Raw genomic sequence first — 17,129 nt, 5'->3', positions numbered from 1 at the left:
AGATCAGACCATGAGCCATGTGGTGTACAGCCTGACTGAGACGGCCTGGGGTGCTATACCTATACAGGTTTGCACTTTTAGGTTCCCTGCTTATATATGAGCATCTTCGCCGAAGCACTTTGACGGCTTTACAATTTGTTTTGTTCTGTGATTGTTTCTACTGCACTGAGAAATCGCATCACGCTCACAAAAACTGATCACGTAATTTGCAACGCCGGTGTGTTTTTAACGGAGCTGGCCTTCTACAGAGTCCCACGACATTGCACTGGTTCCCGTGAGGTCTCCACCCCGAGTTTGCTGCAATGTGAGACTAATAAATCAAATCAGTTCTAACTAGAAGAATTCTTTTGGTGGTTTTGCTCTCAGCGGTTTAGGCCGAAGGTTCTAAAACAATCTCCGTCATGTAAGTGATTTAGCAAATGATTTAAAAATGAATGAACAAATCAGTTTGGATCTGTTGAGTTATCACTTGTGATTATCTATTTAGTGTTGTTTGTTTCAGCCTTGTTGTATTTAATCAGCTATATTCCAAATCTTATCCAGCATATTCCTCAAGTCCATGAAATGTTACCTCCTGCTTCTTTATAGCACCCAAATACCTTATTGCTACAGTATGGTGAGTTATCTGATAATGTTAATATTGGAAACACGAATGAGACCAAACTCAGTATTCTTACTTGTTGTTGTGGGGTTTGCTGCTTCATAGTTTTACTGGATTTCCTTTAATCGCAGGCAAAGATGTACTTGAAAGTGATGAAGAAAAAAAGAAATCTAAAACTGCACTTGGTTTGATAAGTAGAGACGTGTGTGTGAATGGAATATAGCATGTGTGCTTGTCATTTTTTCTGCTTTTACCTGAACCGTGAATTATTTTTGAAATGTGAAGTAATTTCAAGAAGTGAAAATGAGGCATGGGTTTCTGTCTCCTCGTGTGGACTTTTCAATGTACTATGATATTTTGTGAATGATGTAACATGACAAAACACTTTACCTCAAAGTTAAAGATGTACAACTGCCTCATTATTTAAAAAAAAAAAAAAGTCATGTTCCTTTCTGAGATGTTCTTGCAGTTACAAATGCGTGCCCCTCGATATTCTCAAAACTTTTTACTGTCAATAAAGTTACGTTTATTGTAAGACAGATTTTCTCTAGTTTGACTATGATGACATCCACATATTGTTTTCCCTTTTGTGACTTACAATCCAAATAAAAAACACACTAGATATTTATGTTACTTAATATACAACAATTTGGAAATATTACATCATACATGTAAGACTCGGCTCAGAGTGGTCTTTACGGTTTAATGTTCAGACACAATTCATTTAACTATGCTTTAATATATCAAGAAACTGCACTAAAGTGGACCATTTAAAATAAACATAAAACATATCACAATTATAAAAAAAAACGTCATGTTTTATTTAAATCCATAAGATAATAAATCTTGCTCAAATACTTGTCAGTGAAATAAATGTGGGAAAAACAGGGGCCAACACATTTGTTTTCTTCCTGTTTTCCATATTTGAGTAAAATTTTAAGTAAAAAATTCCCTTTATCAAATTAGAGTCACATATTGTACCTTGTAAATGTCAGTTGAAAAAAAAATGTAAACAGTATATACTTTTTACACAGAACAGGGTTTCACTGCAATGAAATGAAAATGGTATTTAAAAGTTTTGTCGCTAAAGAGATAAAGTGTGTTTTCCTTCTGAAAAGAGTGCTCACCCTGAATGCAGTTAATGTGAAAGTCAGACTATTTCTGCGCGACCTTTCAGCTTGTGCACGTGACAGACAATTGTTTTGCCTGTTTCAGGTTAGTTTGACCTTTTTTTTTCCGTCTGCAGTGGAAAATGTGTTTTGGTAACTCCTACATACAGGAGGAGGGCAGGTGAATGTCACATGGTACACAAATTAACCCAAAACCCCTGACTGTTTACAAGTTGAAAACAGAGCCTTCTTTCTCACTCTCACATAAAGTGACCTGCTGACGGATGAGCTTCAGTGGACCTCCTGATGAAGGCAAGGCAGCTGAACATCTCTGGTGAATGAGGCATGGTGCACTAGAGAGGAGTTGCATTATGTGTTTTGATTTCAAATAGATCAGGTTGCCCCTGACTACATGTGCCATTCAAAACATGTATTTGTGCCTCCACCATTAGATTTGCAGCCTTGATGTCAACATCTTGTGAAAATGCAAATGATCGTCCACACCCATCGTGCACAGCCTCTGTTTCGGTTCACCGTTCATTAGTCTGGCTGTCGATGCTATTGAAAGAAACAAATTTGCTTTTACCCTCTGTGAGAATATAATCTGCTTCCAATCCCTCCTTGAATATGCTGGGCTGCTGAAGGGAATTGCCAGTATGGTGTATTGCCTCGTGCCCATCTTCAACAGGAAGCTTCCAGAAGACACAAGCTCCTATTTTTCCGTTTTTACATGTTTTATCCACTTTGCTTCACATCTCTAATACAATATATCTGACTCTTTCCCAAATGTGTTTATTATTTTTGGATACATTTTCTAAAATCCCACTGATCACACTGAACAATATATTATGATTAGTGTTAGTGCAATCAAATGTAAAGAAACAAATCTTTCAAAAGCTTCCCACATGGTGTGTTCACGTGCATGTGGATAAAGCAATTATTTTGTATAAAATGGTCCAGTTTGTTATAACAAAAAACACCAAGGCTCAACTAGAGAACATTACCACAAAATCATCATAGCTTGCTTTAAAGGAAATCACCATATAAAGCAAATAAATGCTTAGACATTCAACTCATTTTACTAAATTAATTAACTGAATTGATCTTGTCAAATATGAATATTAGCATCTTTTCCCTTTTCAATCAATCAACAAGTCTATTATGATTATGATTATTATTTAAAAAAGGAATCATTATTATTAAAGTAAAGCAAGTAAAAATAATGACTAGCAGCTGGCTTCTATCTTAAATATGAGAAAACCTATAGAAACCAATGATATCAATAGACAGTAATATGAAAACAGTGTGTATATTCCCTTGTATAAAGGGAAGCAGCCGTTGACCCAGTGTGACATCAGGTGTCTCTTCAGATAAGATGTTCTACAACCAACACAGGAGCAGGTGGATTTCATTTTACTCAAAGTCAATCACAGTTGCATACAAAAGTCCTAAATTCCTAATTCTGCAGCTTTTTTCAGGTGAAAAGAAGTAAATATAACAAACTGTGGCAAACACGTTAAAGATGAACCTTTCTTAAAATATGAGTTCACTGGAAAAATGTTACCAACGGTAGAATGTGTAAAAGGTTGGGCAGGTTCCGCCCTTTTGGAATTTTCACCATGTCTTCCTTCACATCACCCAAAGTTCAGAGATATTTTTAGATGTTTTCCACACAGAGCATGTTTCAGATCCACCCACATATACATGTATTTCAGTGATGTTCAAGTCTAAATTGTGTAAATTATCTTTCAATCTCATGTACTCTCTGACTGATTGTATTTAAAATGAACTATAATTGGATAACAAAGTGACAGACAATTGTACACAAGTTTGTTTCGTTGAGACGTGTTTCCCCGAAACCATCATGTGGGTGAAGAGGGAAACTCCATCTAGAATGGAGAACATGCTTCAACACGACACCTGTGCATATGTTAACATTACCAGTGGAGTTTATCTGAACATATCTAGCAAGTATAAACTGTTCCACTTAGTCATTTGCCGACAGAATAGTTCAATAAAAAATCCAGGTAACCGTACTGCTGATAGCTATATAGCAGTTGTGAATAAGACTTTTCATGAGGGTAACTTTAGGAGTGATGTTTGTGCCAGATCTGTTCTGTCATGATCATCGGAGCTTAAACCTTAAAGGGATAGTTCATCAAAAAAATTTAATTCACTCATTATCTACCCACCACTATGCCGATGGAGGGGTGGGTGAATTGTTCAAGTCAATGAAGCACTTTAGGAGTCTCAGGGGGAAACACTGTTGCAGCCAAAGTGACCTCTTCTTCAGACGTAATAAAACAACAAAAAAACACAACATGCCTCCATACTGCTCGTGTGGTGTCATCCAAGTGTCAGCAAGCCCCGACGTTCATGTTTGACTTGAAACAGCATCATTTACACTGTGTTTTAAGCCTTAAAGTGTTTTAATGTTTTCCTGTGTGTCCGTGAGGTCGTGAACGCGCCTCCAAGGAGGATATCAGAGGACATTTAGTCTTTAGGCTTAGAACGTGGTGTAAATGACACCGTTTCGAGTCCACTAGGAATGTCGGGGACACTTGGATGTCAACACACGAGCAGTGTGGAGGCATGTGGTGTTTCTATATGATGTTTTATTACATCTGAAGAAAAGAGGTCCCATTTCCTTCATGATTGGATTTGGCTGCAACGCTGTTTACCCCTGAAACTCCTAAATTGGTTTGTGGACTCAAACACTTCACCCACCCCTCCATCGGCAAAGTGGTGAGTAGATAATAATTTAATTTTCATTTTTCGGTGAACTACCCCTTTGACCCCTTCACTCTTATGACACTTTTAAAAATTAGAATAAGTTAAGCTACCTTATACCCACTTCAAATTAATTATTCCTACTATAAGTGTATCTTTTTGATAAAATTGTCTTTTATTACATTGTACCTGTGTTTAAAAACTAATACGTTTTGTTTGAATTATCAATTTATAATGTAATTTGACCCAACCGCCACTAGATGTCAGCCTTACAGCACTGCTCAATGATACAATATGTCACCGTTCGTGCTCTTAGCAGTGTTTTAAAGCAGCACTAGTGAACCTCAGTGATTACCTATGATCCCACAGTGGTAGTATAATAATAATAATAATAATAATAATAATAATAATAATAATAATAATAATAATAATAATAATAATAATAATAATAATAATAATAATAATAATAATAATAATAATAATGGCTTGCATTTATATAGCACCTTTCACAGGACCCAAGGATGCTTATTATCCTTATCCTCATAATAATAATAACATGCAGTGATTACCACACAAGGCTTGATACAGAGATTGAACCAGCGATGCTTAAACCTAAATACTGCAATGAGTGTTTTTTATTTATCAATTAACTAAGTTAAGTGCAGTAAACTGGGGGGAAAAAAACTAAATAACAACTTAATTTGCTGTGACGACATTTTGCCTTTAAAACCACAGTTGTCCTCGGTGCATTTGTGCAGTTTTTGAAGAATCTTGACAGGTGCATTGTTATCTGTAATCCCAGACTAACCTTGTGATGTTTAGATCATGGGCTCAGTAGTTACTATTCTATCCGCTGCAAGACTCCATCTTCTTCTTGTCGATTGAGATTGTTCTTTGGAGCTGGAGCTGTGTGTTTTTGGGCCAGTGTCATGCTGAGGGATGCATTTGGAAGCAATAAGATCGCTCTCTGATGGAAACTGAAATTTATAGTGATTTTCAGCAGTCATGTTTGATATCTGTTTAAACTATTCATGAAGAGGAATAAAATATACTAGTTTCATGTCAGGACATTAACTGTCCTTAGTGTTTCTTTTCCAGGATCTCAGAGGGTCATGCCAGATGCTGAATCATGAGAAAGAAGACAGGGCACAGAAGTGCACAATTATCGATACAGGATGAACCCGAAAACAAAAATCTGCAGACCCCGGATTATTAAACCTGGACTAATGCATAGTCCCCTGACAATCTTTCCCCAAAACCACATCTCTTCATAATCTAGCTCATTAATTTTGATCCCAAAAAATTAAATCAACTCATAATAAAACTAACTTGTTCATGATTAATGATGTAAACTCTCTGGCAGCCAGACAGATGCTTAGCTGGTAGCCTATCAAAACCAGACCAGTTATTCTATCGAGTTTACACACCCATTTGTCTTTCAGATGGTCCGGATGCCAGAAGACGTCAGGAGCGTCAGCCAAGCAAAACAAAGTTGTCCTCACATGCTTGCAGTTCAGAGAAGCTGCTCACTGCAGCTGTTCCCTGAAGGCATGTGATATTAGTTAATGCGCTTAATGAGTCATTTCAAGTATTAATAAAAAGTGTTTATTATTTGGTATCTTTTAACGAGTTTTAACGACGCATTCAGGTGCTGCATTTAATCTTTCACTGTTCTCCTCTGCAAGACAGCGCTGAGGGTTCAATTACTGATTGTCCCAGCGTCCCATATGATGGCAAGCACAGGTCAATTTCTATTATTTAATTATGCACTTTTGCACATTGCCAAAACCATGGACTCTTTAATGGCACTAAATTAACCACGTTTGTACATAAAATCACTGCACTTGTGGCTGATACATTGTCGCTGTGTGTATTACAGACCTAATGAGATAGAAGAAGGTTTTTTTAAGGGAGCAAAATGTATTGAAAGGCTGCTGGCACAGTTTTTCAGATAGCTCTGACTCTGGAAATGATTAGAAAGCTCGGGATAGTGCATTGCATAGAGTCAAGGGTGGGTGGGCGCAGTATTGCATGTGTGTGTGTTTGTGTGTTAGAATGAGTGGGACACAGAGAGAGAAAATGTGTGTGTGAGTGTATGAGTGCGTGTTTTGAGAGAGGGAGACAGGGGAGGTTCTGTTATGCAAGCAGTTCTCAGTATGCATGTAGATTGGAAATGTGTGGCTCCTGTGGTTGGCTGTCCTCTGTGTCACTGCCTTTAAAAAACAGTTGCCAAGAGAAATGTCTTCTTTACAGGCTTTGGCTGCCAGATGCTGCGGATAATGGATGGAACTGCAGCAGGGAAAGATGGAGAGGTGTGTGTGCAGCCAGCCACACAGACATGCAGGAGAGCACACACACATATTAGTACACACAAACATGCACTTTTGCACACTTTGTGGGAAGGGATTCCCATAATGATGAAGTATGGTGTGAATAATTCTTCACTGCTGTAGAGCTGACACACACACACACACACACTCACACACTCACACAGGAAGAATTAGGCCTAGTTACTCATGTCATGTCACTAAGTTGACGTGAATGAGCACACAGTTCAGGTCTGCTTACAGATTCCAGAGGTGCCACATTTGCAGACGTGTGCAGGACACGTTAGAGGAAGTGGACGTGGGTTCAATGTGAACCCACACGCAGGGCGCCAGTGTGCGAATGCGATGGTGCGACTGCGAGCGGGACAGTCAGTGACACAAGAATGTGTCATAGCCACTCAGCTCCTAAACTGCAGCAAATAAACATTCCTCTGCTGCTGTGTCAGTGCTGAGCCTTCGCCCACTGTCGCTGTAAAACACAGCTTGTAATTAAAACCAAAAACAGAGTGTTTTTCCTTTTGTTTCCAGCAGGATTTGTAGATAATGGCCCCCATGCCTTCAGAAATTTCTCAGCGCTGTTAATTTACTCAGAGCTGCCACGGTGTGGCCCAGATAATGTCAACGTGGGCCAACTGCAAAGAACATGACCAGACTCATCTTTATTGATGAAGCACAAAACAGATGGAGTCTTTTTTATGGAGCTTCGGGTCACAGCGAGATTTTGTTTTTGAGGATTACTTTTGCTTTCCCCCACATTATGTTTTGCTTTCTCTTGCAATACTTTACCTAACCTCTGAATTATTTTATGTTACCTCCCAATACTTTGCGTAACCTTGTTATACTTTTGCCTTATCTTGCAAAACTTTTAAATAACCTTTTGTATTAACCCCTCAATACTTTTACATATACAAGTGTTTAGTCACCTGCATCCGTGCAGGTGTCCTGACTACTGTAGCTGGCTCTGAATGATTCATACAGAATCCTGCACATCAATGTACTGTGTTCTTCTGGATATCAGCATACTTAATACTTCAAAGATCAGCACAAATGGGCTGCACATAGCTCAGAGGAATAGAAGACAAGTATCGAGAGGTAACACAGAAGTATTACAAGGAAGCGCAAAGGTATCGCTAGAGAATACATAGCCTATCGCGAGGGAACACCAAAGTTATCCTAAAAAAAGTCCTTGCTGTTATCCTTCGAGGGACTCATTTCAGGACAATTCAAAAACGTCATACACTCAAATCCAGGGTTTCTAGACAGTTTCACAAGGATATATTTGGATGAGTTGCCGTGTTAGCATTCAGTGCAGCCAGACACATATTGCTGCAATTCATCGCTGACTCGTCTGTTTGATTTGGATAAATGCAGGCTTCATCCCTGCTGACAGGTGAAATTACGCAGAGGCTTAAGTTGTGTCACATAAATTCCATCAGTTTGTGTTCATATTTCATGCGGATCTCAGGCCTGAGACGTCCCAGTTGCAGCACCCTTACATTGTCAGATGTCTGTAAACATATTCCACTGTTGGTTGTTCCTTGCCTGGAGTCTCTCCCTGTCATTACAGCTCTGTTTACAGGAGGACTTACAATGTTTGCTAGCATAGGATCTCCCCTGGAATATACAGCGGTTTAAAGTCGCACTCTGACGCACAGTTTTCCAACTGAAACACTTAATCCCAGTGGAGCCCAGTTTGACATGTCGCTGTATGTTTGTTGTCACTCGTCTGGTCTGCCCAGGTTAATCGTTCACAGATTGCCGAGTTCCAGCATCTTGTTGGATGTTGGTTCTCACCAAATTTTTGTGTCACACTGCAGAAGTTTTAATTATTAATCTATTAACAATTGTATATCTAGTATTTATTGTGATTTTATTAGTGTGTTGGTTTCATTGCCTGCTTTATGTTTGAAAGGGACAGTGCTTTATGTTTGCTTCCTCCGGGGCAATCACACTAATGTCGATGACGTGCACCTTTATCTGTGAACTAACAGGGTGGAGGGAAGGACAAACAAGAGATGCAAATTGCAGGAGAGGAGGAAAAGGATGTGAGAGAGACACAGAGGGAAGACATGGCGTGGACGTGGCGTAGGGGAGGAGGACAGCAGACCGTTCAGTGTTTGCAATAAATATAATAATAAACTGCATCCTCAGATCTGCTCCGAATTGTTCACACTCATAAATATCAGTCACTTAATTTTTTTCCTCAAGATCCCATGTATTATTCTGAGAAATCAACCAAAATGTCAAAAAAAATACCCTTTCTTTATTAAAGAGCTAAAAAACATAATCCTGCATCTGCCCCCTAGACTGGATCCTGAACAATGGGTTCTCCCCTCACCCATTCCGCTTCCTTCCATCAAGTTTACTGGTTTTGCATATTGTAGTTTTTGCATAATCCTGCTAACTAGCAACCAAATGCAGATGATTACATAACCTCCTTGGCTCCCGGGCGGATGTAAAGATGCTGAGGGATTTGATGCTGTTTGACGAGCAGCCTCAGAGCCGGGGCTTTCCTCCGGCTCTCAGCTTTTCAGGATGAGCAGATGGAGGATGGTTCTCCACAGAGACGACAGACTGTGACTTTTGCCCTGCTGTGATCCCAGTTGGAGAATCGACAAGTGGCATTTACTGAATGGAGCCACTGAAGGAATTCAGGACTGTGTTGGGACCAGATTGTTGCAATGAGAGTCATAAAGTAAATTATAAAAGCATTAACCCACACAATGCGTTTCCCACTTTACTTTGCTGTCATTATACAGGTGGAGCGTGGTCGGACAGTTGCCTTAAAGCCAATAAAGCTGCACCAAAATTTACACACTCATGATTATCAGTTCCTTAAATGTGTCAGATTTTTTTCATTAAGATATGTCAATGAATCCCAGAGAAATTAGTGAAAATGCCCCCCAAAAAAGCACAATTTTAATGAGAGTGATAAACTAGTCCTGGATTAACCCCCTGATCCTCTTCCACACCAACATTTAATGAGTTCTTTCCTGATCCAAAGCACATCCTTTCACCTTTCATCCTTTCAAGTTTCATGGTAATTGATTCACTTGTTTTAGTGTAATCCTGCTCACAAACAAACCTACCAACAAACAGTCAGACAGGGGTTAAAACATAACCTCCTTAGGTAGCAAACGTTTAGTAGAAGAAGAAAAAGCTAAAATGCCAGTTAGAATTCGATAAAGGCATTTACAGGCATTTAAATTGAACCTTAATATCACAGGCGAACATATTGCATTATTTTGATGTGATTCTTTGTCCCAGTGCTTTTCCCCCCTCTCCTTTTGATTGTTTGTTGGTTTGTTTATAAGCTAAATTATTCAAAAATGAGTGCAGAAATAACCAAGACATCTTTAACATTGCCAGATCTGTTGTTCAACACTTGAACTGATTCATGGGTCTTGATGAGATAAATCAGCCATTTGTAGGAAACCCCTGTAATGAGTGTGTGAGATTCAGTGAAGCTTGAATTATGGGGCCTTGGTATGCGCTCTACTGAGGGACATTCTAGTTTCCCTTTGGTTCATCCCAGTCGTTATCTGATTTTGTTGTGGTGATTCTACTTGTGTAACTGGTTTTCAGACACAACCTAGAGTAATTGCTTATTGTTATACTCCAAAATGAAGTAGGTAGCCTCACTTTATTGCATTTTGGCGTGTTCAGATTTCCCCTGCTCACTTACACAGGAACCAAGAGTCACATGAACAAACTAATAACGTGTGTTTTTACAGTTTTGATCAGCGGACACTGTCAGGATCAGAATCTGTATTTTGACTTTAGGGTGAAGTGATGTTTTAAAAAAAGGCAAGGGCCCGTCAAGCATAGACAACCAAGAGGTCACACAGTTCAAAGGGTGGTGGGGGGTTGTTGATAACTCAGAACATCTTTATATATGTGTGAAGTGTGCTGGCGTGTCCCACACGCATGCTAGCACAAAAACCGCAAAGTTCTCTCCCTCCCACCTTCACTGCAGGCCTCGCTCTCCATCTCGCTCCGCAGGGGCACAGAGCCTGACCACAGACATCAGACTGATTGCTCACAGTGGTCAAGTGGTCTGTCCGCATTCCCACCCCGATTCCCTCTGTGCAGAAAACCCAACAACGGAAAGCAGTGGTTTGAGAGTGTCTGGGGGTTTGCGGACAGCAGAGTGTGTCCACCGTTCATCTCCTTCGTACCCCTGCAGCAACATGGGAACAGTCCAGCACAGACTCAAAACTAGCATGCATGGAATGTCTCGGACTTGAGGCCAGAGGCTGTAAAAAAGGAAGAGGGCACTTGAGTACGTAGAAGCGTGCATCTGCTGGGATGAGTGCAACCTTCCCTCTCCGCTGTGTGACGGGTTGTGGCAGGCCGGTAGATGATGAAGTGATGGAGATGTTAGGAGGCCACAGCCATTGTGATGCTGGGTGGCTGTTACTCTGGAACTGCCATCTGCTGAAAAGGTCAGTTGCTAGGGGATGATTCTCCTGGACCGTGTCTGCTTCCCAGCTGCCATCCACACACCCACACGTCCTGGCCTCGGTACGCGCACAAACTCACACACACACACACACACACACATATGTGAACACACGCACACTCATGATCTTTTCATTGTTTCCTAGAAATCTGAATTGAATTTGATTAAATTTGACCACTGGACTGACCACTATTAATTCACTTGGTAGTTTTCTGTAACTCAAGGTGAGGTTCAGTTGATTATAAATATTTATGCAATATTTGTGTGTGACCAGACTGTAAATGCATATCTTATTACATAATAGCCCTGCGGTCACTTAATGGCACCAAACAACTGCTTCTGATTATCATATGAGCGGTGTGAGGGTGTTCCCATCATAACAGTCCCCTAATTAATTGGAACCTGGCCGCTGATCAAACTCTAGTATAACAATGAAATGTCGGGGCAGCGCAGAAATCGAATCAGTGTCGTGTGCCAGATCCAAGCCGCGCCACATTGTCCGTAGCAACCACTGCGAGCAGCCTATCCTTCACTGCGGCGACCCTAACCCAATTTTAAATTCTTTATCATACGCCCTTCAAATTAAGGCCGGCTCCACCCAACGGGAAAACATTTTTTCCACAATTTAACAGGAATTTTAATATGAAGCTGCTGCGCCCTCATTATGCCATATCATCTTCTCTGCGTGTTCTCCAGTGATTGACCACACGTCTGCATTATTGTCTGGAGAACAATGTGGGCTGGTGAAAACCGTTTCCTTTTTGAGCTACAGTCATGAACACCCTTTGCAAAAGATTGTTCTATTAACTTTTTTCCTCCAGTTGTTTGGCTCCAGAAGTTACAGCTCCTTGAACGAGCACATTATGGTTAAATGAAGCTGTCTTGCTGATGAACTGAGGAATAGATCTATCCTGAAAGGAAATAGACCGTTTAGCAGTTAGTAAGCCCGTGGACCAAAGTGGGTTTTTTAGGCTTATAAAGGAGATACTCCTGCAAAATGTTGTACTGTCAATGTGATAAAGTGAATGTTTTGATGATGAGCAATTCACAACTGCTAGTCAATATGTTAGTGTCAATGTGTTAACCCTAACCCTAGTCCAATCCAAAAAAAGGACTCAACTGTCCACTTGTGTGCCATCTCCATCCTTTTTCTATCCTCCCTTTCAAACTTTCCTATTCTCTGTCCCTTTCCTCCCTCTTCATGCCCTCACCTCCAGCTCAATCTCCACTGGCCCTCAACAGACACTGACTTTTGTGTAGCAGTTGTTTTTGTTTGTGCCCTTCTTACCACGGCTGCCTGCTCACCGCCTGGCAGCCCCGTGTGTCAAAGGTGGCTGCAGCAGAACAGACTGTGGGAACAGCCGGTTAGCCTCCGCTGGTCCCCTGCTCCCCAACCAGAGGGGCAACCATCAATCCAGCACTCCCCCTGCCCTGCACATACACACACACACACACACACACACTGGAGCACAAACACACAAATGCCCAACCAAACACACACTCACACACAAAAAGCCTTCAACGCTCACACCGTCTCCCAATAATCCTCGGAAGCAATTTCATCTCGACTCGGGTGGCGGCCCATTGTCGCCAGCCCCTTCAATCTTTCCTTATTAACTCTCGCTTTGTCCCGCATCCGAGCTTCTGGACTCATCTCTCCTACATTCCGATCGGTGCCGCTCCCAGCACTCCCAGGCAACCTCCATTCGCTAATCCCACTGCCTCCCCCCACCAGCCGCCCCACCCCAAGGAACTCTTACTGCTTCTTTTTTTTCCAACCTGCCGATCACCTACTTACAGAGTAAGGTAGGGGCATTAACTCCATGGGTTTTCTGAAGGCAGAGTGTGAAGGCGGGTTGGGTGAAGGAGGAGGCGGCCACAAAGTGACTCCAGCCCAGACAATTAGAACAATGAGCCGGGCCTGTAGGGGGCTAACTCGCTGCGTCACGCCTGGACGGTGGGGTATTTTGTCAGTTTAATGAATTGTCCGTCAGGCCAGGGCCACATCGCAGGCTGCGCAGGGAGAGGCCAGCAGGGACCCAGACACTAAGTCGGTATTTATTACACTGCCTTTGTCACTAATTGAGCTAATTATCACTGACTCCTCAGCACTCCCACAGGCAGCACCCCCTCCACTCACTCTCTCCACCGACTCTCCCACCTCACTCTCACGCCTGAGATTTGAACCCGGCCTTCCCTCCTCTTTTTTGAAATTGTCAGCCATTTTTTCTGTCTTTTGTTTCTTTCCATGATTCCATGATTGCGCATCATTTTTCTGTCAAGGCTGAGTTGTGGTTTGCTTTCACTGTCCCTACGTCTAACTGTTTTCTCTATTTATTACAATATACGATATCAAATTCAGATTTTAATTTGTGACATACACCAATCATACGACGTACAACTTGCAGTGAAATGCTTTCTATGACGCTCCTTGACATGAATATAAGATAAGAACAAAAGATGAAAAGAAGAATTTGCTATTTTGCTGAGAAAATATAGTATGAGGAAGAAAGGATATACACTCCTGATCAAAATCTTAAGACCAGTTAAAAAATTGCATGAATTTGCATTTTGCACTGTTGGATCTTAGGAAGGTTCTAAGTAGAGCTTCAAAATGAAAAAAAGAAGACCAAAAGTTGTGAGCAGGCAATTTATTGAAAACAACAATTTAACTCAAATAGGCTGTTTATCAGCTGATCAAAAGTTTAAGACCACAGCCTTTAAAAGCCAAAATCAGTGCAAAAATGTGGATTCCATGTAATTTCCTGTCAAGTAATCACACTGTGAAAATCTCTTGATGGCAAAGGCAAAAAAGCTCACCGTCTTTGAACGTGGTAGGATTGTTGAACTGCATAAACAAGGCCTCTCACAACGTGCCATCGCTGCTGAGGTTGGACGCAGTAAGACAGTCATTTTGCATTTCTTAAAAGATCCTCAGGGTTATGGAACAAAAAAATCAAGTGGTAGACCCAAAAACAATCTCACCGGCGCTGAGCCGGAGGATCCGAATGGCTGTCCGTCAAGACACGGGACGATCCTCGTCCCAAATTAAGGCCATTACTGGTGCTGACTGCAGCCCAATAACCATCAGACGGCATCTGCGAAGGAAGGGCTTCAAAAACAAGAAACGTCTTCAAAGGCCACGTCTCCTTCAACGCCACAAAATTGCCCGTTTAGACTTTCCAAGGGAGCACCAAACATGGGACATTCAAAGGTGGAAGAAAGTTTTATTCTCTGATGAGAAAAAATGTAACCTTGATGGTCCTGATGGCTTCCAACGTTACTGGCATGACAAGGAGATGCCACCTGAGATGTTTTCTACGCGGCACAGTGGAGGGGGCGCCATCATGATCTGGGGTGCTTTTTCCTTCAATGGAACAATGGAGCTCCAGGTTGTGTAGGGCCGTCAAACAGCAGCTGGCTATGTGGAGATGTTGCAGCGGGCATCCCTCATGACTGAGGGCCCTCGTCTGTGTGGTAACGACTGGGTTTTTCAGCAGGACAACGCTCCAATTCACAATGCCCGTCTGACCAAGACTTTTTCCAGGAGAATAACATCACTCTTTTGGACCATCCTGCGTGTTCCCCTGATCTTAATCCAATTGAGAACATTTGGGGATGGATGGCAAGGGAAGTTTACAAAAATGGACTTCAGTTCCAGACAGTGGATGCCCTTCGTGAAGCCATCTTCACCACTTGGCCCAACATTCGCACTAGCCTTTTGGAAACACTTGCATCAAGCATGCCAAAACGAATTTTTGAAGTGATCAACCATAATGGTGGAGCTACTCAGTACTGAGTCAGAATTGACACTTAAATTTCTGTTTCCGGAGGTTTGGGGTTTTTTTTGAGCTGTGGTCTTAAACTTTTGATCAGCTGATGAACAGCCTACTTCAGTTAAATTGTTGTTTTCAATAAATTGCCTGCTCACAACTTTTGGGCTCTTGTTCCCATTTCTTCTTTTTGCATTTTGAAGCTCTACTCTGATTCATGCAATTTTTTAAGTAGTCTTAAGATTTTGATCAGGAGTGTATATATGCACACACACAGTGAGCCATCGTGTTTTAGCATGTCCTTCTCTGATAAGAGACAGATTATTAGTTCTGTAGAGATTAGATGTGTTATTCTCTGATCAATATAAACTCGAGGTCTCATCTCTCTCTTATCACAGGCTGACCACCTCATCGGTCACAACCTATTTTGCAGTATTTTGGTTCAATTTGCTCGAATTTGTTATTTGGCTTCTGTTGATCTCTTGATCTCTCTTCTCAGTTTGTCACTTAACCTCTAATTTAATGGCGAAAGCAAAGCGGACCCTCGTCCTCCTCATCACTGTCCTTGGAGCTCCTGGACCTCACCTTGTCTGCCCTCGGAGCTACAGCTCTGCGGCTCTGTTTATTGGACTTCTGGGCTGCAGGGCGAGCGCTGGTGGCCTCACTGCGTCTCCACTGCGTTCTGTCTGGATGACCCCGACTGCTCCTGTGCTGCGGTGGGCCCGAGAGAAAGTGTGAAGCTTTCCAAACTCGCGTGGTCGGTCAGGTTGCCAGGGGTCCGAGGAGTGGGGGTGCATTCTTTTTTCTTCACATTAATTCTTTATTTCTTTCCGACGTTAAACAAATGAGGCAAAAACATTCAATGCAGTAAAATCCTGTATAAAATAAGGTATGTGGCTGGATAAGCTGGGGCCGTCCCTGTGGTTGTGGGAGCACAGATGCAGGGATGTTTTGTGAGCCGGGGGAAAGAGGCTGCTTTGGTGCTGGTAATAGGATTAGGCAGAGGACACCCAGGGATAGGCTTATATGTTCACTTTGTTGGTTGTCAAAACTATCTCAAACACAAACCACAACAGGCATAATAGCATCTTTTGACACATTCAGGAGGGCAACTTAATTGAAAATATAGACTTTATTGTTCTATCATACAATACAAAAGCAGCTGGCACCTAAATCTTTTGATTAAAATCTAGAAAAAAAGTCTTCTCTTACATTTCTCTATAAAAGTATAAAAAAGTCCCCAGAAATAAATATTTTATATTTACAGTGATACAAATGTAAATATTCAGTGCATGACCAAACACAAGGGTTTTTACAGGAAACAAGCAAAAACAAGTGATAATGTTCTGTTTCTAGTAAGAGTCCTACTTTACACCGAAATCGAAAAAGGCATGAGACCCAAACATGACTCGACACTAATGATAGAATATTCTCCAGCCACTGACACGTGCATAAATCATACAGCAACACTTACCAGAGATGTCATTATAAATATATTCATATATTTTAATATTTACAGTATTTTGGTTCTCTTAGCTGATATACAGTATGATTTCTTCTGCACAGACTCCTTCAAAATAAAAGGTTTTAACTGAGACGTGGCCTGACGTAATACATTTTCTTACTAACTGGACTAGCTCATTAACAAAGAATTTATTTGTAGTATTTTTATGTACATGTCTTTTTTATGTTGGCTCCTCTGTTTGCCCCACTTCATGCAGTGATATTCAGTGTATTGATAATACATTCAAATGAATTTTCCTCTCTCAGTTCCTGGTTTTACGTGGCAAGCACCGGTCCAAGTCTTGCAACATCAGGACCATCCTGTGCGAAGTCAGAGTGGCAAGTTATGGTTGAGGTGTTGTTTAACTCAAAAGAAATCTTAATAAAAAAAACTAAAATGTGGTGACGAAATTCTGATTGGTTCGGCTGCATCCAGAACCGAATTACACATTTGGGAACAGAGAGTCCAGATTAACTTCAAATGAAAACAAAATACTTCAGCAGAAGAAAACAAAAAATAGATTTGTTTTCTCTTTTTAAATGACTTCCCTCTGTTTTGAGGTCTCCACCAGTTAATGAGAGAACATGTGGCTCTTGTTCCACAGAAAACCATCTGTGAGACTT

The sequence above is a fragment of the Limanda limanda genome, chromosome 7 (assembly GCF_963576545.1).
Source record: "Limanda limanda chromosome 7, fLimLim1.1, whole genome shotgun sequence".
In the NCBI taxonomy this organism is placed as follows: domain Eukaryota; kingdom Metazoa; phylum Chordata; class Actinopteri; order Pleuronectiformes; family Pleuronectidae; genus Limanda; species Limanda limanda.
This window is presented reverse-complemented; position numbering follows the sequence as displayed.